The sequence below is a fragment of the Raphanus sativus genome, chromosome 7 (genome assembly GCF_000801105.2).
Source record: "Raphanus sativus cultivar WK10039 chromosome 7, ASM80110v3, whole genome shotgun sequence".
In the NCBI taxonomy this organism is placed as follows: Eukaryota; Viridiplantae; Streptophyta; class Magnoliopsida; order Brassicales; family Brassicaceae; genus Raphanus; species Raphanus sativus.
Window position 1 is genome coordinate 14,255,102 of NC_079517.1, and position 26,960 is coordinate 14,282,061.

Sequence of the window (26,960 nt, forward strand, 5' to 3'; positions counted from 1 at the left end):
TGCTGTCTTCGATTTCGTGTAGAAGTGGCTTAAGAAAGCCTCTCGGACTTGTTCCCAAGTGGTGAGTGATCCGGTGGTAGTGAATCAAGCCAGCGAGCAGCTTTCCCATCAAGAGAGAAAGGGAACAGAGTACACTTGATGTAATCGGGTGGTACTCCATTCGCTTTAGTGAAACCACACATCTTCTCGAAGTGCTCGATGTGGTCCATCGGTATCTCAGCAGGAAGCCCATTGAAGATCTTCCTTTGCACTAGACTTATCAAGGCTGGCTTGATCTCGAAGTCTTGCCTTGTGCACGGTGGAGGGGTTATGGCAGATCGCGTAGCGGGCATTACGCAGTAAGTTTCTCTGGCCGATCTGGACCCACTCCCTCTTGTTGGTTCGCAGCATTCAGAGCAGCTTGCTCGGCAGCAGCTTGCTGCGCTTGGATCGTCTGCTGCATCTGCTGCATCTGCTGTTGCATGAGTGCAAACGCAGCAGTGAGATCATCTGGATGATCACCCATGTCGGTGTTCGTTGATCTCGGCTGTTGACGGTTCTGTCGTTCCAATCTCGCTAGTTCTTCGTTAGAAAGCTGATGCAATGGCCCTTGTGCGTTGCTCCGAGTATGTCTACTGGTCATGCACCTGGATCATCAGCTGAAACAAAGAAAAATAACAACGAGTTAGATATCTTAGACTAGGTATGAAACCGAAAATTAGAGGTAAAAAAAATCTGGTCCCCGTCGCAACGGCGCCAAAACTTGATACACTAAAAATGAATCCTTGCTACTGCCAAGTTAACAGTTGCAATTGTAGTACTTGAGATTCAAATCCAGAGGACCAGTCTACGCTCTAGTTCTATAAGTTTCAGAATCAAGCTAAGAAGAAGATATGATTTGGTTGAAATAGGCGATAGTAAACAAGCAAAATAAACACGAGATTAATTCAATTAAACAAGAGCTAGCCTAGGGTATTTCATTGGGTGATGAATTGGAGCCAAACAATTATTCAAGCGCGATGAAGTGCTTTCTAGAACTCGGATCACTCAGCTGGAACACTCCACTGTCGTGGTAAGTGATCGCTTTGCAGATCGATCTCACCACCCTAACTATCGTTGGGATGAGAATCGATTGCAAGCTTTAGAGAACAGGTCCGATCAGTTCACTTACCACCCTAATATCTACTTTCGCTGATTAGGGATACTAGCTCATTCAATACATGTCAAGTTATCATCCTAAGCGGTTAACTAGGTGATGAACTAGTGATCTAACATCAAGTGATCAGTTTAATGAAAGCAGTAAGAACAGTATGAATGAAGAACAGTTATGGATCGCTTATCTATGCTTAGCTCATGTCTCAACACCCTAAAAACCCTAGGCGAGCAAGGTCACTACTCGATCATGATGCACATAAACAAAGACATAAATCCTGAATAAAATTGCATAAGAACAGAGTAGAAAACAAAAGGGTTCAGATGATCTTCTCTATGAGAGGATGGATTCTTCTCCCTTACAAGTTGCAGATCGCAATACTCAGTATTCTCTTCTAAAAACTAGCGTAAGAAAAATAGAAAATAGATAGATGGCATTTTATATGGAGGCGCCGATCAGAAGAAAAGAGATTAGGGCAACAGGGCTTAAAATCCCGAAATAGGAGTTTCCATATTCGTCTGGAACAATCGCCGGATCACTCCGTCTGCTTGTTCCGCTTGAGAGAGAACAGTCTCGGGATTGTTCTCTTGAGTGTTCTCCGCAGGAATGCTCCAAAAGGACTTCTTTTCATCAGGCACCTTCTCTTCTTTCTTCTGCTAACTCCAGACCTGTAAAAGGTCAAAAAGGACTAGACTGACACGAATTAGTGACTTCAAACAAAAGAAAACATATATACAATGATGTGAAAAACACCATATATCAATTTGCTCCTTGACTTCTCTTTGAGAGCTTAACCTCAATGGATCTGACTTTGTTTTCCTTAGAACAAATTGATCAAAGAAAAGTTAGTAAGATCAAAAACAATCAGCTATAAACAAACTAGAGAGAAAAGTTTGCAGCCTTAGGTTTATTTCTGATTTTGACGGCGCGGCTTGTAGCTGTCGTAGAGAACGCGTCTGATCACGGATTGAGGTGAGGACTGCGGCGTTGGATTCTCCTCGTCAATAGCTTTAAATGGATATGTCGCACGTCGTCTGGATCGTTATGGTTTGGGAGAACGATCGATTTGAAGTTGAGTCTTTTAGAGAGAGAGAAATCGGGCAAATTAGGGTTTCCCTGTCCGATTGACTTGTAACGACGATTGCGGGCTCGTCCGAACTCGGATTGCGTCAAGGTCTTCGGCGTTGGATTCTTCTCTCCAAGATCTTCAAATCGGTAGGTATCTCGTCTTCTGGTTCCTCGTGGTTAGGGAGTTCGAGTTGTTTGAAGTCGGCGGGTAAACTAGGGTTTTCTAGGGTTTTAGGTTAGCTCGGGTTTTAGGTTAGCTCGTGCTGATAACGTGTTGTAAATGGAAGTGATTTTCTCTTATTAATCTCGAGGACTAAATCCCATAACATAAGGGAATATAAATCCTAATCTATCTATGATTATGATAATCACTAATTACATATGGATAAACATGAATCTTCTTGATGTTTATCTTCTTGGACTTGTCTCTATCTCTACTCCATTGGGCCGCCAGCTTCTGGTCTCTTTGGGCTGGGCTTGAGTCGGGCCTGGTCATGTCTGGTACGACATAGACTTGTCTGGTCCGGTCCGGTTCGGTTCAGTCCGGTTCGTCCAGAAATGGTTTGGTCCGGTCTGTCCGGTCTCGAACAGAAATGGGTCGATCACATAATATATTCACAACAGTTCTTTAATTCTCTACAATTAAAGGAATGAGAAGGAATGAAAAAGAATGACTATTCCTTGTGAATGGTAAAATTTGTTAGGAACATTAAGGAATGCATTATTCCTATCCGTTCCTTGGTCACCAGTTAGACCCTTAATGTCTCAACATTATAGATGTAAAATCCCTTGGTTTTATCTTATAAATGACTCTTTATGTCTCTTTCCAGCATTAACATACTTCTGGATGTTCCATTTAATAGGGATGTGAGATTCTCTAATTCTCCCCCTCGAGATGATAAGACTACATTTTTATCAATCTCGAATTGAATCTCAATTAAAAATCAACAACATACCCAACTTAAGGTCATGTGTTATATCTTAGGTCCTTAATTTCATAGGCATATATGTATCTTTGAGACTTGGGAAAGTATAAATTTTTTTCTCCCATAGGCATATATGTATCTGCTCTTCTAGAGCTTCCAATAATCTTGATACTACAAGACATTGTACTCACATTAGTTTTCTTTCATCCTTAGATTATTGAATCATATCTTTTTTTTATTACCATCTTTATTCTCAACTTCAAATGAGAATATGAGTTCTAACATAAAACTCTTTGGTTTTGGCCTTACATCAGTAGCTCATTGTTTTTTCGATTCTCAAGGAGACAAGATACAAGTATAAACTTCTCATTGTTTTGCATCATTAAATATTTTCAGAAAAATTTGACTTTGAAAATAACATCTAAAGTAGTTGCATTATATTTACAGACTCCAAGTCTTGTAATCTTTAGATGCAAAATATATAATGAGCTTTAGGTTATCACATTCAGACGATTATACGTCTCTTTGGATTGTTTTCCAAAACTTATGGATATTTTATGGTCAAGCCTTAAATTTAAAACCCAACAAATGATGGTAATATAATTGATTTCAAAATATATAGAGGTATATACTATTATAAATATTTTACTATAACAAGAAATAAATAGTACTACTATAACAAGAAATAAATAGTCCCCGGCAACGGCGCCAATTTGATGTTAGGAGTTTTGAGGCTCCTAAGTCAAATGATAGTAAAATGGAAGTAATATGTCGAACCAGTTCTGAGGGATTTCAAGCACTAAGAATGCAAGCACTTACTTAATCTAAATGCAACCAATGATTTAAAATGATTTTAGAAACAAGTAACTAACTATGATGACAAGATAGAACTAAGGCGCAGTAGATGAAAGACTTTCTTAAATATGATAAAAGAGAACTCATGGGCATGGGAATATGATTTCGGGTGATCAAGTATCAAACAAAGATGACAAATGATGAATCGACCAAATGACCTTAAGCCTAAACACGATCCTAAGCAAACTCTATATCTAGATGAATGCTCATTTGCTAACACATCTCAAACATCAAATCTCTTTGGCTGAATGATATGAAAGCAATCAATAAGAACATGTTTATTAGCTATCCTAACACTCTTAACAACAAATATCTTTGGCAAGATGCATTAAGAGCCTAGCAGAGTTGTCTCGGACATTTCAACAAACACCTTTTGGGTGGGAAGTGTCTAGAGAACAACTTTCGAATGATCAGAACGAAAGAGGCAGTAAGAACACTCTACTAGCAAGGCTTGAGATTGATCTACACTAAAAACATCTTTGATCTAACCTAATCACCCTAGTCTCCCTAACCCATGAATTCAAAAGAGAACTACTCACTAATCTTCATGTTAAACCTTAAACCCATACTGGATTTCAGATTAAACATGTAGATGAACACAGGAAATCAATAAGAAATCAATAACAAGAGAACAATGAATCCAAAAGATGAACTTTCCAAGAGTATTTTGTGGTTTTCTCTTCAACAAAAGATAATCTGCCCAAAAGTGGCTACAACCAGTCTTAAACTTAGGTTTTTCAGAGTGCCAAAACGACATAAGTAATTGCAAATAGGTCCTTGAATTAAAAAGAAATCGAAAATAAGAAACACGCAGCGACCTCCGCAGGTCGCTCCAGCACGTCGCTCTGGCCGTGGGAGCGACCTCGGATGGTCGCTGCGAGGGGTCGCTCCGGAGCATTTTCTTCGTCTTCGAGCCGTGTAAAGCCGAGCGACTTGGAGTGGTCGCTCCAGCTTTGGTCGTCAAGGTCGCTCCGGCTGGAGCGAGGTCTCACAGCGACCTCTGCAGGTCGCTCCAGGCTCTTCTCGTCCAATCATCCTCCTTTTCACATCTTTTGAGCTCCAAATGCATCCCAATGTCTCCAAAAGCTCCATAAGATGCTCCAATACCTGATAAGGACTCTTGTATGCAAAATGCAACCTAAACATGGCTAGAATCTAACCTACATTATGAAAATGCATGAAAAGGAATGGGTGAAACAATGTAATTATGCAAGACATCACTATAGCAATTATTATATGGACTAAAATCTTTATTTTCATGCTATTTAACAAGGTTTTTATCCAATCAATCAATTTACTATACAAATTTTATATCATGTATGAATTTTAATACGACCTAGTGAAAATAGTCTATGTGGTTTCTATCTTAAAACATTCAATCAGGTTTATTAAACAATCAATCGATTTCAATTTAGCAAACCTAGCAAGCAGATTCTATGTGATCATATTTAATTTCAAATCAATCGGTTCTAGCAATTAGCTTTGGACTAGTTCCTAAAACAAAACATATTTCAACAAGCGATTAAGAGGATCAATTTTAATCAAGTCTTTAGTTAGGGTTTTGATAAGGGTCGATCATATCTTAGCTTTAGGGTTTTCTCGATTTCATGCATAATATGCAATATGCATATATGCGGCTAGGGTTTTAGATTTTATCATATTTTGATAAGTTTTAATCATAAGTTTCAGGTTTTAATCATGTAAAGGCATGTTAGGGTTTTAAGGTTTTAGGGATTCGATTTAATCATTAGGGTTTCGGTTATTACCTTAATCTCCTATCGAGTTGAATGGACCACAGATGAACAAGAGAAAGTCGCGAGCTGGTACTAGCTGAGATCGGATCACGAACAAGGATCAGGATCGTCGGTCGAATGAGCTGAGATTGCCGGTCGAATAAGCTGAGATCGGATCGTCGGTCGAACAAGGATCAAAGTTTTGACGCCGGACGCCGGGATGGAGCTTCATGATCAAGGGATTAAGGTTCTCGCCGACAAGGGTTTCAGTCAGCTAATTCATATGGTTTTCATATAAATAAGGTAATTTTGTTGCCTAATTTATTTAATCACCTAGGTGATTTTCCCGTGCGCACGGATATAAATATTTATAAAGTAAATATACTATAATAATTAATTATTATTTACTTTTAATTTATAATTAATTTATAGTTTGTACGCATAATTTATATTAAAATATTGTATTACTTTAATTATACATGATTTTAGATATGTTATATCTAGTTGGTTTTGTTGTTTTTACAGTTGATTTAATTATCATTTGAGTATATTGGATTGCATCTATTTCTTTTTTTTTTGCATCTATTTCTTTACATTCAACTATAATATCTTTTATTTAAAATATATTAAAATTTTGATTAATTTTTTTTATTTTCATTTACGTTGTTGTGGTCTTAGATATATAAATATCTTTGAGAAAGATTATGTATAACTTAAGATATATATATTGTGTTTAGAATGAAATAAAAATGAACTAAATTATCTGATTTCAAATTATATATTAATATAATGATAATATTGTACAGTCTCATGCATATATATAAATTTTACAGAAGAACTAAATTGTAACAGTTGGTTAATAATTTATTTTTATTTGTAAATATGTTTGAGTCATCCTATAATTTAAATTTATAAAATAAATTATTATTACTAAAATATGTATTCTTATTGTAGTTAAATATATGATTACAGATATACATTGGATTAGTCTAGTCACTCATGTTGTGAGTATATTGAGTTACATATATTCTTTCAAATTCAAACTCAACTATAATTATTTTTAATATAATTATGTAAATCAAATTAATTTTATTTACCGTTTAAATGTGCATATGTTTTCATAACATTTATCAAATTATATGTTGATTTTGTTTTTTTAAAAATATGTTAGAAAATGAAGCCAAGAGCACTAGGAAGTTATATAAGTAAGTAATACATTTTTGGAAGCTCATAAACACGTATCAACATATAAAATAATTAAAGTATTTTATAAATTTTAAATATTTTATGCTTTAGATTTATTAAATGGTAAACTGAAATTTATTTAAAATAATCCTAAAATTTAGAATTTAGATTCGCTTTGGTATTTTGGTTATGGTTATATTAAGTTCTACAAACATAAGAACATACAATTTAAAAGAAAATTTAATATTAACAAAAAAAGTGTAACACTATTTAATATTAAGAAAACAAATAATTTTAATAATGAAAAAATATTATATATACACCTCGTTAAAATATATAGTGCTGTGTTATTTTAAAATGTTTTGTAATTATTTGATCAAAAGATTTATATTATTAATTGTTTTTTATTTTTTAATATCTTTTAGAAATAAGAAGTTTACAAAAATTGTGTGATTGTATTTTAGAAATCATATTATATAAATAAATTATAATTTATAAAAACATATTTGCTCTAATTGAAAGATATATTACTTTGAAAAATATATATATATTTTTATTGTTTAAAATTGTGTTTGTGAATTTTGTTTTATGAAATCACATTAGTTAAAAATATATTTTTTCATCTAAGAAAATATAGATATAAAGAAATATTTTATTACTTCAAAATTATATTTTATGTTACTTAAAATATTTTTAAATGAAATATTTCTATTTGTGAACTTTCCTTTTTAAGTGAATTCATATTATATATACATATATTTTCGTTTTTAATTTGTTTCTTAAATTTATAAATGTTTCCTTTTTATTATATATGTTATTTGGATTTTTTTTAAACGGAAACTAAATAAAAATTCACTAATGGTATTTAAATGTAAATATTTTAATTCATTAAGGGTATTAGTGTAATCAACCATTATGAACATTAACGTGAGCGCGACACATAAAAAAACTGACTTCTCAAATAATGGTGATACAATCATTATTTGAGAATCATGCATACTAATTAATGACTTAGGTATAGTATTATAACCTACTTCTCAAAAAATCATATAGATCATCATCAACATTACGCTTGCTTAAATTATCCTTTCTCATTATTCCAATATCCGAGATTACGTGGTGAAATGGGCACCACAGAAGGAAGTACTTGCACATCCTGCAGTGGGAGTGTTTTAGAGCCGTTGTGGATGGAACTCGACGCTAGAAAGCATTGGCGAAGGAGTTCCGGTGATCTGCAGGCCCTTTTCTAGTGATCAAAAGGTGAATGCGAGGTACTTGGATTGTGTTTGGAGAACAGGGATTCAAGTGGAAGGTGAGGTAGACAGAGGAGCGGTGGAGAGAGCTGTGAAGAGGGTAATGGTGGGTGAAGAGGGAGAGGAGATGAGGAAGAGAACCATCTGTTTGAAGGAGAGACTGGGAGCCTGTGGTGGAGATGAAGGTTCTTCACACAACTTTCTCTGTGAGTTTGTACAGCTCATCAATTCTCTGTGAAGCAGATTAAAAAATAAGTCTATGGTGCTGTTCGTTTGTTCACCTGGGTGATACATCTGGGTGAAGATGCAAGTTGATGTTCGTTTTGTACATTAAAATGCTACATCCAGATGGATCACCCAACAGCAACTCAAATACAATTTTTTGTTAATTATTTTAATAACAAGTTCATCTCGATGTAGATGCAAGTTGAAGAAAAAAAGCAAACAAACATAGTTGCATTTAGATAATTCATCTGGATGGATAAACGAAATGCAGAAACGAACAATACCCATGTGGAGCATCTCGATAAGGTATCTAGATAGAGCATCTGGATGCATCTTTCAGATGTACAAACGAAAATGACCTATGTAGTTCAATATAAATATCTTTCCAGTGTGAATCAAGAGATTAAAAAAGTCTTATGCTGATGAAAGTAGTTGATGAATGACTTGTGATTATCATTAAGAAATCTATGCACTTTTCTATTACAAAATCATAGGGGGGGACACAAAAGTGATGTTAAGGATCAATTTAACGGGACAGACTGACAACTAATTCATGAATTAGCGAGTCAATTGGTTCCATATTACGGGTTCGATTACCCGTCTTTGATATATTTCATATTTGAGATAATATATGGTCTCTCGTCCCTTGGGGCCCGATTGATACAAAAAATCTGGGGAATTTTCCTTTCCGTCCTTATCTTCTTCCAACTGAGCAGCAAGCTTTCATCTCACTCATCTTCTTCTTCGAGTGTTTAAAACGTCTTCTCAACCACAATCATCAATTCTGCATCGCATCGGCGTTTTCCTCTACACCGGTGCCGTCTGTTGTTGTGTTCTCTTGCTGATAAACCGTAGTTTCGCGAGGATGATTCTCTCACCGTGAAATCCAGAGATAACGGTGACGACGAATCTGATGACGGTAATTGTGATGACGGACGATTGCGGATCTGATGACGACAGAAAGGAACACGGCGAAGTTAAGGTAGACGTCGAAGGTGAGGGATGATGAAAACGACACTGAAGATGATGACAATGTCGATTGATTAATTTTTAAAAAATAATAATATAATTTGGAGATTAGTGAAAGAGGTATCATGGTAATTCAACCTATTAAATGAAACCTATTTAAACCATTTTTCCCTTGGATGCTAGATTGAGAAGAAAAACTTGATTTAGGGCTATCTATGATCCTTTCTCTTAAAAGTTATGGTGGTTAATATCATTATTATTCTTAAATTTTTATATTTAATTTATAATATAATAAAAACGAATTTTATATTAATAATATTGGATTTATCTGTTATATTATATAATTAATTATAATTTAATACAATAAATTGCCGAAAATATATTTTTAAAAATATGATTATTCTTAGATATACTGTGTTACTATCTGAAAATAATATTTTCAAATATAAAAAATAAAAAATTAAGATATAATACATTTTATCGTTAAACAATAATCAAGTAAAAAAAATTTGTGTAAACATATTTTCTAAAATATATTTAATATGTAAATGTTTTTAAAATTTGAACACAATAATAGTCATATATAGTATGATAGATAAAAAAATTTGTCGTATATAATTAATTTGATGTTTAATTTAATTTTTTAAAAACATAAGTAATAATTTATCATTATGGTTTTTTAATTAATAAAATACAAAATAATAAGTATTCATAAATCGGCTAAAGTCTTTAATACTCTTAATGAATTACTAGATGGTTGGCCCGCTCATGCGGGCTTAATAATCTTATAAATATTTATTGATACATATATTATTATTTCAACAATTATCATGATAAGTTATGTTTATACTTTTAAATTTTTAAATTGATGATATATGTATCTATAATACAGTTTCTCATTACAATATTAATATATATATATATATATATGACTATTATTGAAATTATTATTTTTAATCTTTATGATTAAAATATTATTTTCAGATAACAACATAAAAATATTAGAACTGTTTTATTTTTGGCCAAAAGTTGTATTATATTAATTTACGTTCAATTATCTAATCTAATAGATAAACATAAAATTATTAAAATAACCTTTTAATTATAGTACATATTATATATAACTATTTATTATATACATGATCATATTATCTTTATTCATGTTAATTAATACACATGCATTTGTCATTAAAATTAACTTTTTATAAAACCAAACATATAAATAAGGTTAGACCATTATCTGATGTTGCCTCTTAATTGCTCTATCTGACGGGTTCCTAGGTGTTTCATCCGTCCATGGAGACAAAAACATTTAATAATTATTTATTAATATATGTATTACTAATGAAAATATTATAGCTATAAATCATAATTTATTCTTTTCATTTGAAAAATTCTTACTTATTATAATTTATAAGAATATTTCATTCATTATATTCATTGCTAATAAATAAATCTTAAAAATAACTTAATATTTTTTTATTATATAAATTAAGAATTTTACTTGACTAATATGTGTTTTTTTTTAATTTTGAACTTTTTATTAAAAGTTTTCGAATTAAATTATATATATATATTATCTTTTTATTTAACATCTTTATTTTAAGATTTTGGATAATTCTTACTATTATTAGTTTTAAATTCGTTTTTTATTTTTTAGCTAATATATTTTTTATTCATTAAAGATAAAATCGATATTAACCACTCCAACTTTTAACGTGAGAGCTCCGTTGCGAAAAATCACTTCGCAAATAATAGTATATATATAGATATATATAATTAATTATATAAATAAAAAAAAGTTTCTTAATAATATTAGAATATTTTTATAAGATAATTCTTATATATTGTGTTGTTATTATCTCAAAAACATATTTTCCAATTATAAAAGTTAGAAAATAACATATAAAAAATTTAAAATTAAATATTTATCAACTAAAAATATTTTGTATAAAGATATTTTCTAAAATATTTGTAATATGTGAATATTTTCTTTTAAATTACAACACAATAAACACACACACACACACACACACACACACACACACACACACACACACACACACACACACACACACACACACACACATATATATATATATATAATTAGTAGTTTGTGTTTAAAAAAAACAGTGAATAACTCATATGTATTTTTCTTTACCATACAATAGTTTGATTGTTTCTGTAAACAATTTAGTAAGGAAAAAAAATAAACACAAAAATAATCACCACAAAACAAGTCAAACAAATCTAGCAATTTTTATGGATTGCCATGCAAGGTATGCAGTACTTCAATCTATAAATTTATCAATCCTAAAAGGAGCTTTCAACCATCAAACAAGTAAGATTATTCAAAAGAATTAATAATAAAGCGTGTGTATCATAAACAATATGTCATCATCACAGTTCGCTATCTTTTGCATTATCTTGATTGCTTTATTTCCTCTTCATGAATGTATGCATTTATAATAGTTTTCATTTTTTCATCATCTATTTTTTTCACCATTGTAATTCCATCATAATATCCTTAATAATTGTTTTTCCTCCAAATGATATTGTTGTACTTTTTGTTTATACAGTTGTCGATGCAGCTAAAGATTCTTGCAACCATACCACATGCGGCAAAAACACCAAAGTTAAGAATTGCTTTTGTTGTTCCTACAACAATAAGGTTTGTTTCCCGACCAGAAAAGGGTGTGCAATTTGGTGTCCAACTCGATAAGCTACATCAAGGATTTAAGAAAACCCGAATAACGATTTTATTTAATTATTCCTAATATCTACTTTTGTTTTATATGAAAAACATGCTCATCTGAAGACCAAAAAATACATATGCATATTGTATTTGTGTTTAGAAACTTTCATATGTTATTCTATATAATGCACATAAGTTAAACTTATTTTCTCTTATTTTGTTTTAATTTGTTATTAATTTCTTAATATTTTCCGGGTTAATAGCTAACAATAAATTTTTAAATTTCATAGTTTTTATGGTAAATAATATGTTTTTTTTTATTTTCTTCTACACCGTATCACTACCACTTGTGAACAAGGGAAATAAACTATCAAAAAGAAAATTTAGAGATTTCATACCCTCCTTACTTTTCTTAATCAATTTGATCTATTTTATACCCAATCACATCAAAAATCTTAGTCCAACTGGAATTGAAATTTGAAAAAGCAAACATAGGTAAAAATGGTAAATCTAAAACCCTCCTTACTTTTCTTAATTACATTGATTTTGTTTTCTCTATCCGACCACATAGAAAATCATAGTCCAACTGGAATTGAAGTTTCAAAAATAAAAATATAGATAAAAATGGTAAATCTTATACCCTCCTTATTTTTCTTAGTTATATTGATCTTTTTTCTATCCAATCACATCGAAAATCTTAGTCCAACAGGAGTTAAAATTTCAAAAAGAAAAATAAGGAGGGTATAAGATTTACCATTATGACAAGTGACAACTTAGGAAAGAACTTTTATGACAATGTTATTTCTATTGTGAAAGTGTGTCTTATTATTGAATCAAAGTGTTCCTTATATAGGAAATACATGGCGACATGAACCTAAATACAATGGGCCATAAACAGGCCAAGATTACAAGTAAATATCTAATGGGCTGGACATCCATAAACATAATATTCATAACACTCCCTCTTGGATGGCAGAACCATATAGAGCTTGTAGTGTGCTTAATGTTGCCTCATTAAAACCTTACTCGGAAAACCCAGTGGGACAAAACCGAAGTGAAGGAAAAAGAGTACAACACACACTACTCCCCCTGTTCTGGACCTCCGTTCTTCAAGTCTGGCGCATGGACAATTTGATGGTTTAGCTTCATGGGCGCCAAGTCTTGAACTGTCCATTCTGTTGCCACGTCCCAAACGGATAGGTAGACTTCATCGATGTGTAGTTGGTGTAGACATGGTGAAGAAGTCGGCTAACATTTCTCATGACTGAACTTGTAGTACTTTGTGCTTCTTCATCATTCTCCAAATGTGTATAACCTATTTGAGACCTTGTATAAACCTGTAACATTTATTAAAACCAAACAATCCCTTTTCTTTTGGGTTTGGTTAGTATAAAATAATCTCAAACATAATAAAAGGATATTTCAATCCTGTCCCATTGCCTCATGTTCGGACATGCCAAATTTATCTAAGTAAAGTGCCAATAACACTTATGGCAGGGGACGTGTATGGCTTTAGTATCAATGTCTTATGGTCTGAACATATCTATAAAACTTATCCGACCTAGTATGGCTTGCCATATCAAGGCGCCAATCATATCAATACATTTCTTTTGGTCGGATGTGCATAAGTCTTAAAAGTACTTGTGTAAAATCTTTCCTGGACCAAGGACACATGCCTTGTCCATAGCCATACCACGATTTGAATATAGTGGTCACTGGAACCGGTTTAGTCGGAACAGGATCGAGGGGATCGAGCCGAAACGGGGCCGGAACAAGACCGAGATGATTACATGGTCCATCTTTCTTAGATAAATTTCGACCATGAATGCCTTAGTATATCCATGATCTACTCGGATCATGCTATGTCCATTGTGTGTGTCCCGTTCATAGCTTTTGACCAAACTCTTCATGAACCTTCTTTATTATATGTCCATAACTTGTTTATGAATGGCTATCATGCTATAATTTGATGTTCATCAAAACTAAGCCACTTTTGGATCAATATGCCGTTCCCCTTACTATGGACGTTTCAGGTCGGACAAGACCGAAGGGAACGGATCAGAACGGGCTGGACTAGAACCAAGATGATTAAGGTCGAACTAGGTCGGACGTGATCCTAGTTGATATGGGTCTTTGGTCGTGAATCTGATGGATTCATCCTCTTATTCTCTTTTGACCATATCACATTCTATTCTTGGTACTTTGGATCATAGATCTCTATACATATTCATGGCTATCATCTCCACTATAGATCATTGTATTCTTATCATAGCCTGTCCAAGAATCAATCGATCTAATCATCCTTTCTTTAAGTATGAACACAAGGAATTTCCTTCATAATATATGCATGGACTGTTCAGGGACGTTCTTATAGAACTCCTTTCACTAAGTATTACTTAGTCTTATCCTTTACATGCATTATATGCCTTATATGCAGCTGCCTTTCGTTTCAGTCCATGAATAGCTTAGGAACAAAACTATTCTATGAGAATTTCTTTTCTCATCTTTTTTTTTGATACTTTTATCATTTCTTTATCCAGTGATCAATATGCTACTTACTACATTTCTTTCTTACTTATATCAAGACCTTTTCGAATTTGTAGTAGCATCCACCACATAGGAGTATATCTCCTTATAATCTGTTCCATTGGTCTCTGTGAGTATCCTTGTGTAATCAAGCCATTCCTTGAATGCTTCAAATAGGAATATGAACACCTTAGTCCATGTCTCACGATTTCTTTTCTTTTCCCACACAGGACCTATTTTTCACTGGTTTTATCTTATCAGATGGTGTTCTATATATATGGCCAATACACCCATCTCTTATATAAATCCCCACGGTTTCAATCTCTTAATCTATGAATGCATTCTTGTATTCTCGTGGGTTCTGATCCTCGCTTATATCTTTTAAAACTCAAGTGCTATTTCCTTATGCATCTTTATCTTTTATGTGTCGACACTTCTTTTATAGTGTTCCATTGTGTTCCAGACATGAACTAATCGATTAGAGATTTCATTCTTACTAAGAACCTTCATTTACCTTGCAGTTTGGCGTCCCAAACTACATGGTCTGGTACCTTAGATGTTAGCTGCGCAGCCTTATCTCAATGTCTGGTCTGGTTTCCCTTATGACCTCGGATATGTTATTTCTATGCACCTTTCTTTTCATTTCCGAGGTTCCTTATCTTATGGAACATATTGGTCTATCTTTAGACTCTATAGCAACTTGATTATGTCTCTTCTAAGACATTAATTTCGTGGTGCTTAAGCTGGTATGACTTAGTCATTCTTTTTCTTTTCTTTTTGGGTCTAATCTGTCTGGCATTCTTTTAGCTAGCTTTGTATGATCTTTCTTTGGACGTCTTAAATCATATTCTCTGGTCCGAGGATCTTGCCAAGACAAGGATGGTTAATACCATTCTATTTCTCTTTATACTTGTACCAGCTTATTTCTTTCTCCCCCTGATGTTGGATAGTCGGATTCATCATGTAAACCGTAAACCTGGCCTTAATCTGATCACCCATATTTTGGCTCAAGGTCTCTTATAAAATCGTGGGAGGAAGACATTCTCATATCCAACATATATTCCCAATCTTATTTCATCTTCTTATGAGGTTCCATCCTAGACGGCACATATTATTGTGGTGGTCTATACATAATCTCTTAGGATGGTCTATGTCTGGATCATGACCCTTTATAATTATTAGATGGGAATATCTATGCTCACTTTATATGGCCTGATGCATCTTATCTTTCATACATGTAAATCCATAATGTCTTCAAGCTTATAGACTTTGAAAGTCTGAACCTTATAGGTTATGGTCTGTTCGACCAAGCTCTTATATCTTATGGCCTGTTTGGCCAGGCTATCACATTCTGTTTGGCTATCATGTTCATGTTTTTATAGTATGGTCATGGACCACACGGAGTGTGTTTTCTCCCCCTCATGAACATGCTATAAATTTGTTTGTGTAAGGACACTAAACCATTATGCCATTTCGTGATGCTTGGGACAATTGAGCCTCATGAGTTTCCTTTGTGTACATGTTTCACAACGTGAGATTTCTATGGGATAACTCTTTGTGCCTTTGTAATATTAAACTTTGCATCAAGTTTGGACTAGGATGGCTAATCCGGTCATGCCATAAAGTGTTTAATTTCGTAAGACAACCAATCTGGTTACCTAGGCCCTGTGCCTTTATCATACTGATCTTTGGCATAGTCTAGATCAGTAGAGAATGCAGGTATAGTCTCGATCATTTTCTATGGTCTTGGGCAATTTTTTTCTGTTCTCATATATCTGAAGGAACTTTTGTTTCATTTGCCCATTGGTTCAATGCGGAAACCATTCATTTTTAAATCTTTATAACTCAATGGGTCTTTTATTGGGTGTATATAATGCATTGGCCGAGTGACTATACTCTTATTTATAAACTCATATATACTCTTATCTATATCATAGAGTTTTGATGTCGAGATTTTTTTTTTCAAGGCATCTGAAGTCTCATAATCCATCTGATCATTTTCTTTTTCATGAGTTTCGTACTCTATTTGATCAGTATGGTCATGATCCATGTCATCTTCACCATCTCGGTAAGCCATGTTGGCTTCCGAATTTTTCTTCAAACTCTCTATGTAAAGCTCATACAAGTGCTTTGGAGTTTGGCAATTATTTGCCCAGTGATTATCCATACCACATTTGTGACACAAATAAGATTTTATTTAAGGTTTAAAAGATACACTTCGACCTCGACCTCGACCTCGACCACGGCTAAAGCCGGGTGTGGTACTGCGGCCTCGTCCTCGCCCATGTGTCTTAAATGTGTCACGACCTCGTCCATAACCTTTCCCACGGCTAGGGCCGGAATGGTTGTTGTGCTGGACGAGATTACTTTCTTTCTTAGGCTCCAAAGTCAGCCTAGAAATGTCGGGTAATGATTTTGTACCGGGAGGTCTCATCTCACTGTTTCTCATTAATAACTCATTATTGGTCTCAGCCAATAGTAAATAGGAGATCAAATCAGTATAGGTGGTGAAACATCTTTCTCTATACTGCTGTTGCAGTAACACATTAGAGAAAGTCTTGTTCAGTTACTTATTCACCACATTGTTTCAACATTGAAACTATCTTAAACAGAACCGAGTTGTATTCATCCACAGACTTATAGTATTGAAATCTCAGGTTCTTCCACTCAAATTTTATCCTTTGGTAATAGCACCGTTTTATGGTGATCATATCTCCGCTGTAAGGCGGTCCAAAGTTCTAGTGGATTTTCTTTACTGGGATACTGATTTCTTTAGACTCTCATTTAGATGGTGGCTAATAACTAATATTGACATGTATCAATCTTTCTCGTTTGGCAATATCGCCTTCTGTGATTCATTCACTAAGTCATTTTGACTTTAGGATAACCTCGGTATCCAGTGCCCATTTCAAATGATTATCTCCTTAGAGATTTAGGACAGCATAATCCAAGTTGATTTTCGACATCTCATATTATATATCACTCAATCTTTATAAGAAAATCAATCATATAAATCGTGTGATCAAGCAAACAATCGAGTTAATGCTTTCCTAATAAACAAGTCACACGGCTTAGATATATGTCTAAAATATAAAGTTTTTCCTTTTATAGAACGTTTCTGAAAATATATTTTTTTCTGAAAATAGAAAGTTTCTTTTTATAGTAAGTTTCTAAAAATAGAAAGTTTCCTTTTATAGTAAGTTTTAAAAATAGAAAGTTTCCTTTTATACTAAGTTTCTAAAAATAGAAAGTTTTCTTTTCTAGAAATATTCTGAAAATATAAAGTTTTTTTTTATAGTAAGTTTCTAGGGTTTATAAGAAATCGATCATAATTATGTTTTAGGAGATGATCAACTTCAAAGTTTAAAATCGATTTGATCATTCAGATAAATGATGTTTTCGAGATTCAGCAAGCCATTGAGGCTGTGATTTTAATTGATTAACAATCTCATACCGAACTTTAGGTTTAAGAGCTCCGATTTACTCATGGATGGGTTTGGACTTATTAATCTAGGTTGTTAGGGATTTTGCAAGATTTTAATTGTCATAACCTTTAACATCAAACCAAATTCGATTGTTTGTGTTCTATTTTAGAGTTTCAGACAGTTTACCTTTGTTTAGAGAAGATCTGAAACCGGACCACCAAGAGAAAGAGAGATCGTAGATGGATTAGGGTTTTGACAGCGCAGCTTAGAACGGGAGGTGAGCGCGCGTCTGAAATCGGATTGATGTGAGGTTTGCGGCAATGGATTCCTCTCGTCGAGAGCTTCAAATTAATAGGTTGATCGTCATCTGAGTCCTTACGATTAGAGAGATATGACAGTTTGAAATTGCAGCCGAAATTAGGGTTTTAGATCACTTGACGGCGCGTCTTAGAATAGCGATTGAGGGCGCGTCCGACGTCAGATAGAGTCGAGGCAGACGGCGTTGGATTCGTCTCGTCAAGAGCTTCAATTTGGTATGTGGCTCGTCGTCTGGATCCTTACGGTTGAAGAGAACGAGTTGTTTGAAGTGGCGCCGTCAATTAGGATTTTTGAGGTAGCTCGGGATTTCAGAGTTTCGTGCTGATAACGTATTGTGAAAGTGTGTCTTATTATTGAATCAAAGTGTTCCTTATATAGGAAATACATGGCGACATGAACCTAAATACAATGGGCCATAAACAGGCCAAGATTACAAGTAAATATCTAATGGGCTGGACATCCATAAACATAATATTCATAACAATTTCCAATTTTTAATGATAAAACCTCAAAGTATGTAGTTTCATATTTTTGTTTACCTTATAAAACCATAGAATGCTAATATACTTATTCCCATGTGGAGAAGTAAGATGATTGCCCCCAGGCTCAATTTTAGGACATGATGGTTATTAACACAACAGCTATCAATTTTTTAAATAGTTGTAGTCTCGAGTGTTAATAAGTATTTTACACGGCTATGACAATAGGGCTGTTCGTTTGGTAGCCGCAGGTACCTGCGTCTGCGGCAATTTTTTTCAAAAATGTGGTTCGTTTGATTGACGCAGGTGCCTGCATCTAAACGCTGCGTCTGACGCCCTGTCCGCGTCTGACGCCATAAAATCTTGCGGTCGCGCGTTTGCCAATACATTTTACTAATTAAACATAAAATACCATAGCAGTTTAGTAATAAAATAATAATACTATCATATAATTACTTATATATAACTAATAATAATGTTGTGTTTATTTAAATTTCTTAGTACATATAAAATTTATATTTTAAGGAAACAATTATTTCTTTTGAAACATTAAAATTAGATTTTAAACATATTTTGTACTTTTACATGAACAAATTTAAGAGTTTATAGTTCGAAAAGAAGTTCCTAAAGATGGTGTAATGGGCTATTATGACACATTAAGTTTGAAAATAAAATCCAGTAACTATAAGTTTTAAAAAATGGAGGGGAAAAAGTATGGTCCCTTTCGCTGAAAAAAAAACTTATCCGTAAATTAGGAAACAGTTGCCGGAAATTTTGGTCGGGACTCCGAAGCAGAGGTTTATGTTCTGAAATGAACTGTATTCGAATTACAAAGGAACATATATGTGAAGTACTGTAGTCTAATGATTAATGTTTAAAAGTTTTTACACCTAGGTCTATAGTTCAAATCTTAAACTATGGAATTTCTTACAGATTATAAGAAATCCAGATTTTAAGTCCAAAAAAAGCGAGTTATTAAACAATTGTGCAGAATCCGGAAGAAAGGTTTACAAATGATCTTCAAAATAGTGCAAGTAAATCTGGTTAGGAGTGGATCTTTATAAAACGACTTAGATGATGTAGTTAGATGTATAAATCTTCACAAGAAATGTAGTATTGTCGGTTGTCGAATTGTCTATGTAATATTTCTCATAGATGTAATGTCATAATAAACCGTCATTAAATGGTGATTATAAAAATAAGCTTTTGGAAACCTATTTCATATAAACCCTTGACGGCGAGAAATTATATCAGAAACCTTGATATCAAAATTTTAGTGTTTTATGTTGTTTAACTCTATAACTTTATTGTTTTAATTTCTTATATGATGCTATTAATATATAATGATTTGTTATACAATATTATTTTAAATTTTTTTATCGATATATGATTTTTTGATGTTATAGTATTAAGTTTTCTATTTTTTTTTACTAAATTAAGATTTCAAAATATTAAATATTTTAATTTTTAGAATATTTTTTCGTGTTGTATTTCAAAAAGTTATACTTTCGGACCTATCATTTTATCTTTTGTAAAATTTGGAATATATAATTATGTGATTGGAATATTTATTTTAAAAATTTATATTTTAGGCAAAATATTTGGAAAATTACATAACTATTTTTAAGTTTGAAGATTATATGACTTTTCAATATTTTTGTTACTAAATTGATGAATTAATTTATAATAAACAGTATTTGGAATTTTATTATTTTTTTGTATTTTCAAAAATATTGTTTTAATTGTCAATAAACAATAAAGTTTTATATTATTTGTTAAAATATTATATGATTTAAAATTTTAACTAATTTTAACTGTGGATGATATTTATTTATTTAAATGAAAGCAATTTAAAAAAATTAGATTACTTTACACACACACACATATATATTATATATATATATATATATATATATATGTTTCATATTAGTTTTTAGTCATATAGCTAATTTATAATCAGTTTCTTACGTGTGATTTTGATTATGATTTGTAAGAAACTGACTTCTCAAATAATATTATAGATATCAAATTTTATTTTTGTTAACTTTCCATTTTTATTAAATCATATTATATATAAATAAATTATTTTATTTAAATTCGTTTTTTAATTTATAAATGTATTTAATCATTGTTAACTAAAAAGGAAATCTCTAATTAACAGATATTATGTTAAAAAATGGAAATCAATTTTAATATAGTGATTATATATAATATTTTCAATTTATTAAGGGTGTCATGGTAATCAACCACCATAAAATTAACGTGAGTGCGACACGTAAGAAACTAATTTTTCAAATAATATTATAGATTACTCTAGTGATTTATTTGATTATTATACCCTAGTGAAGTTATTTGTTTAGAGGCCTTGTCATATTCAGGTCAGGACATGATTGGTTTTAACACATCTAGCTAGATCACACAAAATTTATTGAGTAAACGCCATGTTTAGTTTGTGCTCACGAACACTAAGATCGCACGTTTCTAGTTTATAGTCAGGTCGCAAGTATCAAAATTATATTATTGAGTTTGTGAAAAAGAGATATTATTAGGTCATTTTCTTTATGTGATGAGGTTTTATTTATCCATTTGACATAAAATCTTGTTGGTAAACACACACAAAAACCCCTTATATAAGAAATTGATCAAAACTGACCTAAATTTGTACCAAAACATGACTTAATTTAATGATTTGTACCAAGTTGAAATCTAATCAATTAAAACTGAAGTACAAATATGAACTAATCTTTAAACAGTCTTTTAGTTACACTTAATGTCATTCTCATTTTTTATTTTAATCATAATTAATTTAATAAATAAACTTACAAAAACTTAGTGGGGCTTATTGGATTGATGATTTGGAGGGATTTCATTTTTTCTTCAAATCTCACCTTATTGGATCTAGAATTTAGAAAAACTTTTTTAATCCTATCTTATTGGATCAATGAGTTTTACAAATCCTTTCAAATCTCTCCTTATTGGAAAATAAGGATTTCATTTAACAGAATATATCCAGAATTATTATAGTTTATTTGTTAAAGATTTGTAGTTGAAAATCAATAGATAGAAATACCATCTCAAGAGATGGTATTTGAAAATAATGAGTAGTTTTATAAAAGTGAACTTCAACGCCGACAAAAAAAAATCTGCTTGTATCCATTGTTGATCTGATCCTGGAGAAGAACAATTACTATCTTCTCAGACTTTTCTTAAGCATCACTATGCTACATATTTATAATAATTACGATTAATCCAGTTCTATGTTTATTTTACTCTATTTCACTCACGACTATTTGATGAGAAGAGAAATATTTTCTTCTCCACGAAACGACATTCATTAACCTTTGAAGAAACAAAACCTTTATTTGATCTGAGGTTTTGTCTTGTCTTTGTGAACTGTATGTCTCCGTTTAGAACATCCGCACGGAAAATTCTTGGCACTTTTCTTGTGAACTGTATGTCAGCTGATGATCTTGTGATGAAGGGAAAGGAACAATTTCTGCAACGAGGGCTTGCACATCTCGTGAAGTTCCTTTCGTAAGACTCTAACATGTGTAGATACAGCACGAACCAATGCGATTTTGTGTCAGAGTTTGAATTCAAGATCGTAGAAATCGGAACACATACACACGACTTTACGAGGCTGCTAGGAAGATCTATTGAATGGTCACAAAACTGGAGAATCATATCTCGGGCCCAGTTTCAAACTCAGCCACTGTATTGAGAATCAAGGATTTGACTTTGACTTGTACAACAACTTGCAGACCTTATCTACAATGGATATCTTGCAAATAGTGGCAGTAACTGTGATGGATGACATGTTCAAAAGAACTTACAAAAACATAACAAATGTCAGTTTCCTTAAAAATGTATTCTTTACACCAAATTTCCTAATATTATGCTACCGTTAATATTTCATTTCGTAAAAAAAAATAGCAATCGTTTTCAAAAAAATTTAATGGTGTCAAACATTTAGCCATATTATATTCTTTGGATTTCATTTGTCCATGTGGTCAAGCGAATAATTTAACCAAAACGTAAATATATATTATTGTTCAGTTGAGAATTTGAGATCATTTGAAACATGTTTACCAACATTTAGCCATCTTTTCAACTTAGCATAAATTTTTTTAATATAAAACTTAGCTTATGTACTGATATTCTTTAGTTATATCTTATTTTTATTTATAAATTTATACATCATACATCTATTATTATTCATATAGTTAACTAATCCGTGCATAAGTTGGAGGTCATTGGAAATGGATCATCAAACCATCTGTTTTTTTTAGTTAAAATACATGTATATACGATTATGTAGTTATCAACCACTGTTATTTCTTGGTTTATATATGGGAAATCGCATCCTACATCCATCAAACAAATTATAATTCACCCACTATCTAAAAACTCTTATTTATCAATATACCCTGTACATAATATACATTATTGCCATATTACTCCCACTTTCAACCGGTCAAATCTACAACCAAAAACAATTATATAAATAATTAATAATGTAAAAAGTAAAATATGTGGCCACGTTTTATTCTCTGTCACCTCTCAATATAATTAGATAGCTTTCAAGAAGATGAAAATGAACGTTGAACGTGGTCTTTCATTATGCAGACATTTTCTTGAATTGAATTTCTTCTCATGAGAAGAACAAAGATGAAAGCGTATACGGTGAGCAGACATAACAACTCTTTCATTTTTTTCCTCTTTCTCTTAGCTCAGTGATTCTCACATCATGCTTTTGTTTGGGCTACTTTGTTTTCATTTTTTTGTTTTAGTAATATAATGGTGAAGAATAACGACGGCGGATCGGTAAAACGTCGCCGTGTCGGAAAAAAAGAGAAGAGATGAAAATGATTTCTATATGGTAGTGAAAAATAATAACGGTGAACAAAGTGAATGTGAATCAGCATGTTTGACAGAAGAACTGAAGAAGATGAACTTGTCGTCTATACTATAATCGAGAAAGAGATAGTATAGTAGATATTCTTTAGTGTAATTATTTATGTAAAGTTACTATACTATTTGGGATATATGGTGACACTATTCCTTGAAAATGTAATAATTGTACTGTATTTATAAATTTGATAGTTTTCTTCTATCCCATTTTGTGTAATTGATTGTAATCTGAAATTCATACTATATTGGTTTATGTGTAATGATTAAAATTATTTTGGATAGATAGCAAATAAACTCTTATATTAGTGTACTATACTACATTTCTACACTATAAATAATATTTATATAGTATAAATTAATATTACATAATATTATGTATTATTTTAGATTTTGATATTTTGATTTAGAGTTTTTATTTGAGTTTAGGTTTACTAATTAGTGATTATGGTTTAGTATTTAGAGTAATAAGGGTGAATTTGAGGCCAGTATTAGATTTTGAGATTTGGGTTTAGAGTTTAGGATATATAGTTTATATTTGAGTTTAGGGTTTATACTTAGATTTAAGGTTTAGTTATTAAGATTTAGGATTTAGTATTTAGAAGGAAAGGGTTTGGATTTGGGTTTAGTGAACATGCATCGTTTCCTTTGACGATTAATAAAAATGTTATATTTTTTGTTCACCAATATGTACTATACTATTTATTTTGTTCCATTATATTTGAGTTTAGGGTCTATACTTGGATTTTGGATTTAGTGATTAAGGTCTAGGGTCTATAACTAGGTTTAGGGTTTAGTGATTAGGATTAAGAGTTTAGTATCTGGAAGGTGGGAGTTGAGATTTGGGTTAGAGTCTATATTTGGGTTTAGGGTTTGATTAAGATTTAGGTTGTAGTATTTAGAAGGGTGGGTTAGGATTTCGGTGTAGTGAACATGCATTGTTTCATTTGACGATTAATAAAAAATATTATATTTTGTTTACCAAAATGTACTATACTATCTATTTTGTTCTATTCTATTTGGTTTAGGGTCTATACATGGGTTTTGGGTTTATTGATTACGGTCTATACTTGGGTTTAGGATCTATATTTGGGTTTAGGATTTAATTAGTGACTAGGATTTAGAGTTTAGTATTTAGAAGGTGAGAGTTGAGGTTTGGGTTTAGGTTCTATATTTGAGTTTATGGTTTAGTGATTAGGGTTTAAGGTCTATACTTAGGTTTATGATTTATTGTTTAGTATTTGGAAGGTGGGAGTTGAGGTTTGGGTTTAGTGACATAATCATGTGTCGTTCCATTTGACGATTAATAAAGAGCGTTCAATTTTGTTCACCAATTTATACTATATTATGTATTTTTTTCTATCCTATTTGGGTTTAGAGTATATATGGGTTTAGGATTAAATATGGAAATTGGAGGTTGAAGTTTAGGTTTAGTGATAATAGTTTTGAGTTTAGTATTCAAAATTTAGGTTTGGGTTTAGCATTTAAAAGTTAAGAGTTGTGTATTAGATTAGAATCATATACTATTTAAAATTAGGTATAAATTAGTTTAATATCACAATAATATTATATACTATTTTCAGATTGTGATAATTGGATTTAAAATTTATATTTGACTGATTTTTGCACCAGTATTTTTTACTGTTCGCGGTAATTACCGTCGATTTTTAATCAAAGTGATGTGGCTTCTTTCTTCCTTCTACGTGTCTTTTTTTCTTTCTTTTGACGTGGCCTTTCTTTTTTCCCTTCTACCTGTACGGCATAGGGTTAGAACCAGATGAAATGAAACATAATTATTAGTTATTTAATACTGTCAAAATCAATGTCTTGTACCTAATTAACTTATCAAACTTAGACATTTCGCAAATAAGCCTTTTATATATCATACATGTACCAGTCTTTATACATCATACAAGTGTCAAGATTGATATTTATATACTATTGTTTATACAAAAAATATATTATCTTATTGCAAATGGACATGTATATACCAGTGTTCAAGAAAGCGCTAGGCGCTAATCGGGCGGCGACCTAACGCCTAGCGCCTAGAACGACTAAGCGGACGCCTAGATTATTAGTTAAGCGGTTTAGGCGTTTATAAATTATAACAATATATTAAATATATGTAATGTTTTATACTTAATAATAGTAAAAACTATTATGTATATATGATAAAAATTATTTTCATAAGAATATATATTAAAATATATTAATTATTATAATTTATGAATAAAAAATTATATATTATTTATTATTATAATATTGTAATTATCTAGGCGGTTTAAAGAGTAATCGCCACGGTCCTATAACGCCTAGCGCCTAAACGTCGCCTAGGCGGCCGCCTAAACCGCTTTTTAGAACACTGGTATATACTGTCAATTATTTTAGTGTAAAAAACACTAAAAATTCATTTATGATGCACTAACTAAATATTTTCAATTGCAATACAAAAAATATCAAATTCACACTAGAATTAGTGGAAAATTTGGCTAGAAATAATCACTGATCTTGATCAACGTTTAATGTATATATCATTCCATCAAATTGGCATATCCAATATATAAGTGAATAAAATATTAAAAATATATCTTAATAATAAATTTTCAAAAAAAATATAATATAGAATTTTTGTTTATTTAATTTAAAATATAAATAAATGATTCATATAAAATAAACGCAATCTTCATATTTTATCATTTATTTTTTACTACTCATAAGTTTCCTTTATTTTAAGATTTTAAATTAATTATGTTTTGTGTAAATATTGCAAATGTTAAAATTATTTGGTATATATAAAAAATTGTGGTCCATATAAAAGGGAATAATATAGTATGTTACTTTTTGTGAAATCTGTGTATTTTAAAAATATCATTTTGCTTACTTGAATATCTAAAAGACATGTTAACATTATCTTTTCTGGCAAAGATATATGAAAAACTAATACTACGCAGAAACATTTAAAACTATAATCAATTTTAAATTTTGATTATAAAATAAAAATAAAAACAGCCGCGCAGACAAGTCAAAATGTTTGTTTTTCTTATGTTTTAAGTTGAATTTTATATTATGTTTACTTATACTATTTTTCATTTATCAAAATTATTATATTGAGTTTGCGAAAAGGAGAAATTATTTTACAAAAAAAAAAGAAAAGGAGAAATTATCAGATTATTTCCCTTATGTGACGAGGTTTTATTTTTATTTTCATTCAAAATTTTGATAGCAAACACACAAAAATCCCCTAAGATTAGAAATCGATCAAA

The 26,960-nt window shown here is 31.6% G+C and overlaps 1 long non-coding RNA gene across 1 annotated transcript; it reads left to right on the forward strand.

Moving 5' to 3' along the window:
- The first annotated feature begins 8,997 nt into the window (after window positions 1–8,997).
- On the forward strand, window positions 8,998–12,246 carry LOC108816483 (uncharacterized). Its single transcript, XR_008936432.1, has 2 exons — window positions 8,998–9,372; window positions 11,926–12,246. It is a non-coding gene; the product is annotated as an uncharacterized LOC108816483 (long non-coding RNA).
- The last annotated feature ends 14,714 nt before the right edge of the window (window positions 12,247–26,960 follow it).